This window comes from Gorilla gorilla, chromosome 12 (genome assembly GCF_029281585.2).
Source record: "Gorilla gorilla gorilla isolate KB3781 chromosome 12, NHGRI_mGorGor1-v2.1_pri, whole genome shotgun sequence".
Taxonomy (NCBI): Eukaryota; Metazoa; Chordata; class Mammalia; order Primates; family Hominidae; genus Gorilla; species Gorilla gorilla.
The window spans coordinates 13,780,806-13,793,036 of NC_073236.2; positions in this window are offsets into that span (position 1 = coordinate 13,780,806).

The window sequence follows — 12,231 nt, forward strand, 5'->3', positions numbered from 1 at the left end:
AATGGAATGGAATGGAATGGAATGGAATGGAATGGAATGGAATGCAATGGAATGCAATGGAATGGAAAGGAATGGAATGGAATGGAATGGAATGGAATGGAATGGAATGGAATGGAATGGAATGGAATGGAATGGAATTCAATGGAATGGAATGGAATGGAATGGAATTCTATGGAATGGAATGGAATGGAATGGAATTCCATGGAATGGAATGGAATGGAATGGAATTCTATGGAATGGAATGGAGTGGAATCGAATGGAATCGAATGGAATCGAATGGAATGGAATGGAATAGAATGGAATCAACCCGAGTAGAACGGAACGGAACGCAACGGAACGGAACGGAACGGAACGGGACGGAACGGAACGGAATGGAATGGAATGGAACGGAATTCCATGGAATGGAATGGAATGGAATGGAATTCAATGGAATGGAATGGAATGGAATGGAATGGAATGGAATGGAATTCAATGGAATGGAATGGAATGGAATGGAATGGAATGGAATGGAATGGAATTCAATGGAATGGAATGGAATGGATTGGAATGGAATGGAATAGAATGGAATCAACCCGAGTAGAACGGAACGGAACACAACGGAAGGGAACGGAACGCAACAGAACGGAACGGAACGGAACGGAATGGAATGGAATGGAACGGAATTCAGTGGAATGGAATGGAATGGAATGGAATTCTATGGAATGGAATGGAATGGAATGGAATGGAATTCCATGGAATGGAATGGAATGGAATGGAATGGAATTCCATGGAATGGAATGGAATGGAAAGGAATGGAATGGAATGGAATGTACCGGAGTGGAGTGGAGTGGAATGGAGTGGACTGGAGTGGTGTGGAGTGGAATGGAATGGAATGGAATGGAATGGAATGGAATGCAATGGAATGCAATGGAATGGAAAGGAATGGAATGGAATGGAATGGAATGGAATGGAATGGAATGGACAACAGTAGAATGGAATGGAATGGAATGGAATGGAATGGAATGGAATGGAATGGAATGGAATGGAATGGAATTCAATGGAATGGAATGGAATGGAATGGAATTCAATGGAATGGAATGGAATGGAATGGAATTCAATGGAATAGAATGGAATGGAATGGAATTCTATGGAATGGAATGGAGTGGAATCGAATGGAATCGAATGGAATCGAATGGAATGGAATGGAATAGAATGGAATCAACCCGAGTAGAACGGAGCGGAACGCAACGGAACGGAACGGAACGGAACGGGACGGAACGGAACGGAATGGAATGGAATGGAACGGAATTCCATGGAATGGAATGGAATGGAATGGAATTCAATGGAATGGAATGGAATGGAATGGAATGGAATGGAATGGAATGGAATGGAATGGAATTCAATGCAATGGAATGGAATGGAATGGAATGGAATGGAATGGAATGGAATGGAATGGAATTCGATGGAATGGAATGGAATGGATTGGAATGGAATGGAATAGAATGGAATCAACCCGAGTAGAACGGAACGGAACACAACGGAACGGAACGGAACGCAACGGAACGCAACGGAACGGAACGGAACGGAACGGAATGGAATGGAATGGAACGGAATTCAATGGAATGGAATGGAATGGAATGGAATTCTATGGAATGGAATGGAATGGAATGGAATGGAATGGAATTCCATGGAATGGAATGGAATTCCATGGAATGGAATTCAATGGAATGGAATGGAGTGGAATGGAATGGAATCGAATGGAATTGAATGGAATCGAATGGAATCAAATGGGATCGAATGGAATGGAATGGAATAGAATGGAATCAACCCGAGTAGAACGGAATGGAATTGAATGGAATGGAATGGGATGGAATGGAATGGAATGGAATGGAATGGAATGGAACGGAATTCAATGGAATGGAATGGAATGGAATGGAATGGAATGGAATGGAATGGAATGGAATGGAATGGAATGGAATTCTATGGAATGGAATGGAACGGAATGGAATGGAATTCAATGGAATGGAATGGAACGGAATGGAATTCAATGGAATGGAATGGAATGGAATGGAATGGAATGGAATTCAATGGAATGGAATGGAATGGAATGGAATGGAATGGAATGGAATGGAATGGAATGGAATTCCATGGAATGGAATGGAATTCTATGGAATGGAATTCCATGGAATGGAATGGAATTCTATGGAATGGAATGGAATGGAATCGAATGGAATGGAATGGAAAGGAATGGAATGGAATGGAATGGAATGGAATAGAATGGAATCAACCTGAGTAGAACGGAATGGAATGGGATGGAATGGAATGGAATGGAATGGAATGGAATGGAATGTACCAAAGTAGAACGGAATGGAATGGAATGGAATGGAATGGAATGGAATGGAATGGAATGGAATGTACCCGAGTAGAACGGAATGGAATGGAATGGATTGGATTGGAATGGAATGGAATGGAATGGAATGGAATGTAACCGAGTAGAACGGAATGGAATGTAATTGAATGGAATGTAACCGAGTTGAACGGAACGGAATGGAATGGAATGGAATGGAATGGAATGGAATGGAATGGAATGGAATGGAATGGAATGGAATGGAATTGAGTGCAATGCAATGCAATGGAATGCAATGGAATGGAAAGGAATGGAATGGAATGGAATGGAATCTACCCGAGTAGAACGGAATGGAATGGAATTGAATGGAATGTAACCGAGTAGAACGGAACGGAATGGAATGGAATGGAATGGAATGGAATGGAATGCAATGGAATGGAATGAAATGGAATGGAATGGAATGGAATGGAATGGACACCAGTTGAATGCAATGGAATGGAATGGAATGGAATGGAATGGAATGGAATGGAATGGAATCTACCCGAGTAGAACGGAATGGAATGGAATGGAATGGAATGGAATGGACAGGAGCAGAACGGAATGGAATGCAATGGAATGGAATGGAATGTACCCGAGCAGAACGGAATGGAATGAAATGGAAATGGAAAGGGAATGGAAATGGAACGGGAATGGAAATGGAACGGGAACGGAAATGGAACGGGAATGGAAATGGAACGGGAACGGAAACGGAACGAGAACGGAAATGGAACGGGAACGGAAACGGAACGGGAACGGAAATGGAACGGGAATGGTAACGGAACGGGAATGGAAATGGAACGGGAATGGAAAAGGAACGGGAATGGAAATGGATCGGGAATGGAAATGGAACGGGAATGGTAATGGAACGGGAATGGAAATGGAACGGGAATGGAAAAGAAACGGGAATGGAAATGGAACGGGAATGGAAATGGAATGGGAATGGAAATGGAATGGAATGGAATGGAATGGAATGGAATGGAATGGAATGTACCGGAGTGGAGTGGAGTGGAGTGGAGTAGAGTGCACTGGAACGGAATGGAATGGAATGGAATGGAATGGAACGGAACGGAATGTACCTGAGAAGCACGGAATGGAATGGAATGGAATGGAATGGAATGGAATGGAATGGAATGTACCGGAGTGGAGTGGAGTGGAATGGAGTGGAGTGGAGTGGAGTGGAGTGGAATGGAATGGAATGGAATGGAATGGAATGGAATGGAATGGAATGCAATGGAATGCAATGGAATGGAAAGCAATGGAATGGAATGGAATGGAATGGAATGGAATGGAATGGAATGGAATGGAATGGAATGGAATGGAATTCAATGGAATGGAATGGAATGGAATGGAATGGAATGGAATGGAATGGAATTCGATGGAATGGAATGGAATGGATTGGAATGGAATGGAATAGAATGGAATCAACCCGAGTAGAACGGAACGGAACACAACGGAACGGAACGGAACGCAACGGAACGGAACGGAACGGAAAGGAACGGAACGGAACGGAATGGAATGGAATGGAACGGAATTCAATGGAATGGAATGGAATGGAATGGAATGGAATTCTATGGAATGGAATGGAATGGAATGGAATGGAATGGAATTCCATGGAATGGAATGGAATGGAATGGAATGGAATTCCATGGAATGGAATGGAGTGGAATGGAATGGAATCGAATGGAATTGAATGGAATCGAATGGAATCAAATGGGATCGAATGGAATGGAATGGAATAGAATGGAATCAACCCGAGTAGAACGGAATGGAATTGAATGGAATGGAATGGGATGGAATGGAATGGAATGGAATGGAATGGAACGGAATTCAATGGAATGGAATGGAATGGAATGGAATGGAATGGAATGGAATGGAATGGAATTCTATGGAATGGAATGGAACGGAATGGAATGGAATTCAATGGAATGGAATGGAACGGAATGGAATTCAATGGAATGGAATGGAATGGAATGGAATGGAATTCAATGGAATGGAATGGAATGGAATGGAATGGAATGGAATGGAATGGAATGGAATGGAATTCCATGGAATGGAATGGAATGGAATGGAATTCTATGGAATGGAATGGAATGGAATCGAATGGAATGGAATGGAATGGAATGGAATGGAATGGAATGGAATGGAATAGAATGGAATCAACCTGAGTAGAACGGAATGGAATGGAATGGAATGGAATGGAATGGAATGGAATGGAATGGAATGGAATGTACCAAAGTAGAACGGAATGGAATGGAATGGAATGCAATGGAATGGAATGGAATGGAATGGAATGGAATGTACCCGAGTAGAACGGAATGGAATGGAATGGAATGGATTGGAATGGAATGGAATGGAATGGAATGGAATGTAACCGAGTAGAACGGAATGGAATGTAATTGAATGGAATGTAACCGAGTTGAACGGAACGGAATGGAATGGAATGGAATGGTATGGAATGGAATGGAATGGAATGGAATGGAATGGAATTGAGTGCAATGCAATGCAATGGAATGCAATGGAATGGAAAGGAATGGAATGGAATGGAATGGAATCTACCCGAGTAGAACGGAATGGAATGGAATTCAATGGAATGTAACCGAGTAGAACGGAACGGAATGGAATGGAATGGAATGGAATGGAATGGAATGCAATGGAATGGAATGGAATGGAATGGAATGGAATGGAATGGACACCAGTTGAATGGAATGGAATGGAATGGAATGGAATGGAATGGAATGGAATGGAATGGAATCTACCCGAGTAGAACGGAATGGAATGGAATGGAATGGAATGGAATGGACAGGAGCAGAACGGAATGGAATGGAATGGAATGGAATGGACAGGAGCAGAACGGAATGGAATGCAATGGAATGGAATGGAATGTACCCGAGCAGAACGGAATGGAATGAAATGGAAATGGAAAGGGAATGGAAATGGAACGGGAATGGAAATGGAACGGGAACGGAAATGGAACGGGAACGGAAATGGAACGGGAACGGAAACGGAACGATAACGGAAATGGAACGGGAACGGAAACGGAACGGGAACGGAAATGGAACGGGAATGGTAACGGAACGGGAATGGAAATGGAACGGGAATGGAAAAGGAACGGGAATGGAAATGGATCGGGAATGGAAATGGAACGGGAATGGTAATGGAACGGGAATGGAAATGGAACGGGAATGGAAAAGAAACGGGAATGGAAATGGAAAGGGAATGGAAATGGAATGGGAATGGAAATGGAATGGAATGGAATGGAATGGAATGGAATGGAATGGAATGTACCGGAGTGGAGTGGAGTGGAGTGGAGTAGAGTGCACTGGAACGGAATGGAATGGAATGGAATGGAATGGAACGGAACGGAATGTACCTGAGAAGCACGGAATGGAATGGAATGGAATGGAATGGAATGGAATGGAATGTACCGGAGTGGAGTGGAGTGGAATGGAGTGGACTGGAGTGGTGTGGAGTGGAATGGAATGGAATGGAATGGAATGGAATGGAATGGAATGGAATGGAATGGAATGCAATGGAATGCAATGGAATGGAAAGGAATGGAATGGAATGGAATGGAATGGAATGGAATGGAATGGAATGGAATGGACAACAGTAGAATGGAATGGAATGGAATGGAATGGAATGGAATGGAATGGAATGGAATTCAATGGAATGGAATGGAATGGAATGGAATTCAATGGAATGGAATGGAATGGAATGGAATTCAATGGAATGGAATGGAATGGAATGGAATTCTATGGAATGGAATGGAGTGGAATCGAATGGAATCGAATGGAATCGAATGGAATGGAATGGAATAGAATGGAATCAACCCGAGTAGAACGGAGCGGAACGCAACGGAAAGGAACGGAACGGAACGGGACGGAACGGAACGGAATGGAATGGAATGGAACGGAATTCCATGGAATGGAATGGAATGGAATGGAATTCAATGGAATGGAATGGAATGGAATGGAATGGAATGGAATGGAATGGAATGGAATGGAATGGAATGGAATTCAATGGAATGGAATGGAATGGAATGGAATGTAATGGAATGGAATGGAATTCGATGGAATGGAATGGAATGGATTGGAATGGAATGGAATAGAATGGAATCAACCCGAGTAGAACGGAACGGAACACAACGGAACGGAACGGAACGCAACGGAACGGAACGGAACGGAACGGAACGGAACGGAATGGAATGGAATGGAACGGAATTCAATGGAATGGAATGGAATGGAATGGAATTCTATGGAATGGAATGGAATGGAATGGAATGGAATGGAATTGCATGGAATGGAATGGAATGGAATGGAATGGAATTCAATGGAATGGAATGGAGTGGAATGGAATGGAATCGAATGGAATTGAATGGAATCGAATTGAATCAAATGGGATCGAATGGAATGGAATGGAATAGAATGGAATCAACCCGAGTAGAACGGAATGGAATTGAATGGAAAGGAATGGGATGGAATGGAATGGAATGGAATGGAATGGAACGGAATTCAATGGAATGGAATGGAATGGAATGGAATGGAATGGAATGGAATTCAATGGAATGGAATGGAACGGAATGGAATTCAATGGAATGGAATGGAATGGAATGGAATGGAATGGAATGGAATGGAATGGAATGGAATGGAATGGAATTCCATGGAATGGAATGGAATGGAATGGAATGGAATGGAATGTACCGGAGTGGAGTGGAGTGGAATGGAGTGGACTGGAGTGGTGTGGAGTGGAATGGAAAGGAATGGAATGGAATGGAATGGAATGGAATGGAATGGAATGCAATGGAATGCAACGGAATGGAAAGGAATGGAAAGGAATGGAATGGAATGGAATGGAATGGAATGGAATGGAATGGAATGGACAACAGTAGAATGGAATGGAATGGAATGGAATGGAATGGAATGGAATGGAATGGAATGGAATGGAATGGAATTCAATGGAATGGAATGGAATGGAATGGAATTCAATGGAATGGAATGGAATGGAATGGAATTCAATGGAATGGAATGGAATTCTATGGAATGGAATGGAGTGGAATAGAATGGAATCGAATGGAATCGAATGGAATGGAATGGAATAGAATGGAATCAACCCGAGTAGAACGGAGCGGAACGCAACGGAACGGAACGGAACGGAACGGGACGGAACGGAACGGAATGGAATGGAATGGAACGGAATTCCATGGAATGGAATGGAATGGAATGGAATTCAATGGAATGGAATGGAATGGAATGGAATGGAATGGAATGGAATGGAATGGAATCTACCCGAGTAGAACGGAATGGAATGGAATGGAATGGAATGGAATGGACAGGAGCAGAACGGAATGGAATGCAATGGAATGGAATGGAATGTACCCGAGCAGAACGGAATGGAATGAAATGGAAATGGAAAGGGAATGGAAATGGAACGGGAATGGAAATGGAACGGGAACGGAAATGGAACGGGAACGGAAATGGAACGGGAACGGAAACGGAACGAGAACGGAAATGGAACGGGAACGGAAACGGAACGGGAACGGAAATGGAACGGGAATGGTAACGGAACGGGAATGGAAATGGAACGGGAATGGAAAAGGAACGGGAATGGAAATGGATCGGGAATGGAAATGGAACGGGAATGGTAATGGAACGGGAATGGAAATGGAACGGGAATGGAAAAGAAACGGGAATGGAAATGGAAAGGGAATGGAAATGGAATGGGAATGGAAATGGAATGGAATGGAATGGAATGGAATGGAATGGAATGTACCGGAGTGGAGTGGAGTGGAGTGGAGTAGAGTGCACTGGAACGGAATGGAATGGAATGGAATGGAATGGAACGGAACGGAATGTACCTGAGAAGCACGGAATGGAATGGAATGGAATGGAATGGAATGGAATGGAATGTACCGGAGTGGAGTGGAGTGGAATGGAGTGGACTGGAGTGGTGTGGAGTGGAATGGAATGGAATGGAATGGAATGGAATGGAATGGAATGGAATGCAATGGAATGCAATGGAATGGAAAGGAATGGAATGGAATGGAATGGAATGGAATGGAATGGAATGGAATGGAATGGAATGGACAACAGTAGAATGGAATGGAATGGAATGGAATGGAATGGAATGGAATGGAATGGAATGGAATTCAATGGAATGGAATGGAATGGAATGGAATTCAATGGAATGGAATGGAATGGAATGGAATTCAATGGAATGGAATGGAATGGAATGGAATTCTATGGAATGGAATGGAGTGGAATCGAATGGAATCGAATGGAATCGAATGGAATGGAATGGAATAGAATGGAATAAACCCGAGTAGAACGGAGCGGAACGCAACGGAAAGGAACGGAACGGAACGGGACGGAACGGAACGGAATGGAATGGAATGGAACGGAATTCCATGGAATGGAATGGAATGGAATGGAATTCAATGGAATGGAATGGAATGGAATGGAATGGAATGGAATGGAATGGAATGGAATGGAATGGAATGGAATTCAATGGAATGGAATGGAATGGAATGGAATGGAATGGAATGGAATGGAATTCGATGGAATGGAATGGAATGGATTGGAATGGAATGGAATAGAATGGAATCAACCCGAGTAGAACGGAACGGAACACAACGGAACGGAACGGAACGCAACGGAACGGAACGGAACGGAACGGAACGGAACGGAATGGAATGGAATGGAACGGAATTCAATGGAATGGAATGGAATGGAATGGAATTCTATGGAATGGAATGGAATGGAATGGAATGGAATGGAATTCCATGGAATGGAATGGAATGGAATGGAATGGAATTCAATGGAATGGAATGGAGTGGAATGGAATGGAATCGAATGGAATTGAATGGAATCAAATGGAATCAAATGGGATCGAATGGAATGGAATGGAATAGAATGGAATCAACCCGAGTAGAACGGAATGGAATTGAATGGAAAGGAATGGGATGGAATGGAATGGAATGGAATGGAATGGAATGGAACGGAATTCAATGGAATGGAATGGAATGGAATGGAATGGAATGGAATGGAATGGAATTCAATGGAATGGAATGGAACGGAATGGAATTCAATGGAATGGAATGGAATGGAATGGAATGGAATGGAATGGAATGGAATGGAATGGAATGGAATTCCATGGAATGGAATGGAATGGAATGGAATGGAATGGAATGTACCGGAGTGGAGTGGAGTGGAATGGAGTGGACTGGAGTGGTGTGGAGTGGAATGGAATGGAATGGAATGGAATGGAATGGAATGGAATGCAATGGAATGCAATGGAATGGAAAGGAATGGAAAGGAATGGAATGGAATGGAATGGAATGGAATGGAATGGAATGGACAACAGTAGAATGGAATGGAATGGAATGGAATGGAATGGAATGGAATGGAATGGAATGGAATTCAATGGAATGGAATGGAATGGAATGGAATTCAATGGAATGGAATGGAATGGAATGGAATTCAATGGAATGGAATGGAATGGAATGGAATTCTATGGAATGGAATGGAGTGGAATAGAATGGAATCGAATGGAATCGAATGGAATGGAATGGAATAGAATGGAATCAACCCGAGTAGAACGGAGCGGAACGCAACGGAACGGAACGGAACGGAACGGGACGGAACGGAACGGAATGGAATGGAATGGAACGGAATTCCATGGAATGGAATGGAATGGAATGGAATTCAATGGAATGGAATGGAATGGAATGGAATGGAATGGAATGGAATGGAATGGAATGGAATGGAATTCAATGGAATGGAATGGAATGGAATGGAATGGAATGGAATGGAATGGAATGGAATTCGATGGAATGGAATGGAATGGATTGGAATGGAATGGAATAGAATGGAATCAACCCGAGTAGAACGGAACGGAACACAACGGAACGGAACGGAACGCAACGGAACGGAACGGAACGGAACGGAACGGAACGGAATGGAATGGAATGGAACGGAATTCAATGGAATGGAATGGAATGGAATGGAATTCTATGGAATGGAATGGAATGGAATGGAATGGAATGGAATTCCATGGAATGGAATGGAATGGAATGGAAAGGAATTCAATGGAATGGAATGGAGTGGAATGGAATGGAATCGAATGGAATTGAATGGAATCGAATGGAATCAAATGGGATCGAATGGAATGGAATGGAATAGATTGGAATCAACCCGAGTAGAACGGAATGGAATTGAATGGAATGGAATGGGATGGAATGGAATGGAATGGAATGGAATGGAACGGAATTCAATGGAATGGAATGGAATGGAATGGAATGGAATGGAATGGAATGGAATGGAATTCTATGGAATGGAATGGAACGGAATGGAATGGAATTCAATGGAATGGAATGGAACGGAATGGAATTCAATGGAATGGAATGGAATGGAATGGAATGGAATTCAATGGAATGGAATGGAATGGAATGGAATGGAATGGAATGGAATGGAATTCCATGGAATGGAATGGAATGGAATGGAATTCTATGGAATGGAATGGAATGGAATCGAATGGAATGGAATGGAATGGAATGGAATGGAATGGAATGGAATGGAATGGAATGGAATGGAATGGAATGGAATAGAATGGAATCAACCTGAGTAGAACGGAATGGAATGGAATGGAATGGAATGGAATGGAATGGAATGTACCAAAGTAGAACGGAATGGAATGGAATGGAATGGAATGGAATGGAATGGAATGGAATGGAATGGAATGTACCCGAGTAGAACGGAATGGAATGGAATGGAATGGATTGGAATGGAATGGAATGGAATGGAATGGAATGTAACCGAGTAGAACGGAATGGAATGTAATTGAATGGAATGTAACCGAGTTGAACGGAACTGAATGGAATGGAATGGAATGGAATGGAATGGAATGGAATGGAATGGAATGGAATGGAATGGAATGGAATTGAGTGCAATGCAATGCAATGGAATGCAATGGAATGGAAAGGAATGGAATGGAATGGAATGGAATCTACCCGAGTAGAACAGAATGGAATGGAATTGAATGGAATGTAACCGAGTAGAACGGAACGGAATGGAATGGAATGGAATGGAATGGAATGGAATGCAATGGAATGGAATGGAATGGAATGGAATGGAATGGAATGGAATGGACACCAGTTGAATGGAATGGAATGGAATGGAATGGAATGGAATGGAATGGAATGGAATGGAATGGAATCTACCCGAGTAGAACGGAATGGAATGGAATGGAATGGAATGGAATGGACAGGAGCAGAACGGAATGGAATGCAATGGAATGGAATGGAATGTACCCGAGCAGAACGGAATGGAATGAAATGGAAATGGAAAGGGAATGGAAATGGAACGGGAATGGAAATGGAACGGGAACGGAAATGGAACGGGAATGGAAATGGAACGGGAACGGAAACGGAACGAGAACGGAAATGGAACGGGAACGGAAACGGAACGGGAACGGAAATGGAACGGGAATGGTAACGGAACGGGAATGGAAATGGAACGGGAATGGAAAAGGAACGGGAATGGAAATGGATCGGGAATGGAAATGGAACGGGAATGGTAATGGAACGGGAATGGAAATGGAACGGGAATGGAAAAGAAACGGGAATGGAAATGGAACGGGAATGGAAATGGAATGGGAATGGAAATGGAATGGAATGGAATGGAATGGAATGTACCGGAGTGGAGTGGAGTGGAGTGGAGTAGAGTGCACTGGAACGGAATGGAATGGAATGGAATGGAATGGAATGGAACGGAACGGAATGTACCTGAGAAGCACGGAATGGAATGGAATGGAATGGAATGGAATGGAATGGAATGTACCGGAGTGGAGTGGAGTGGAATGGAGTGGACTGG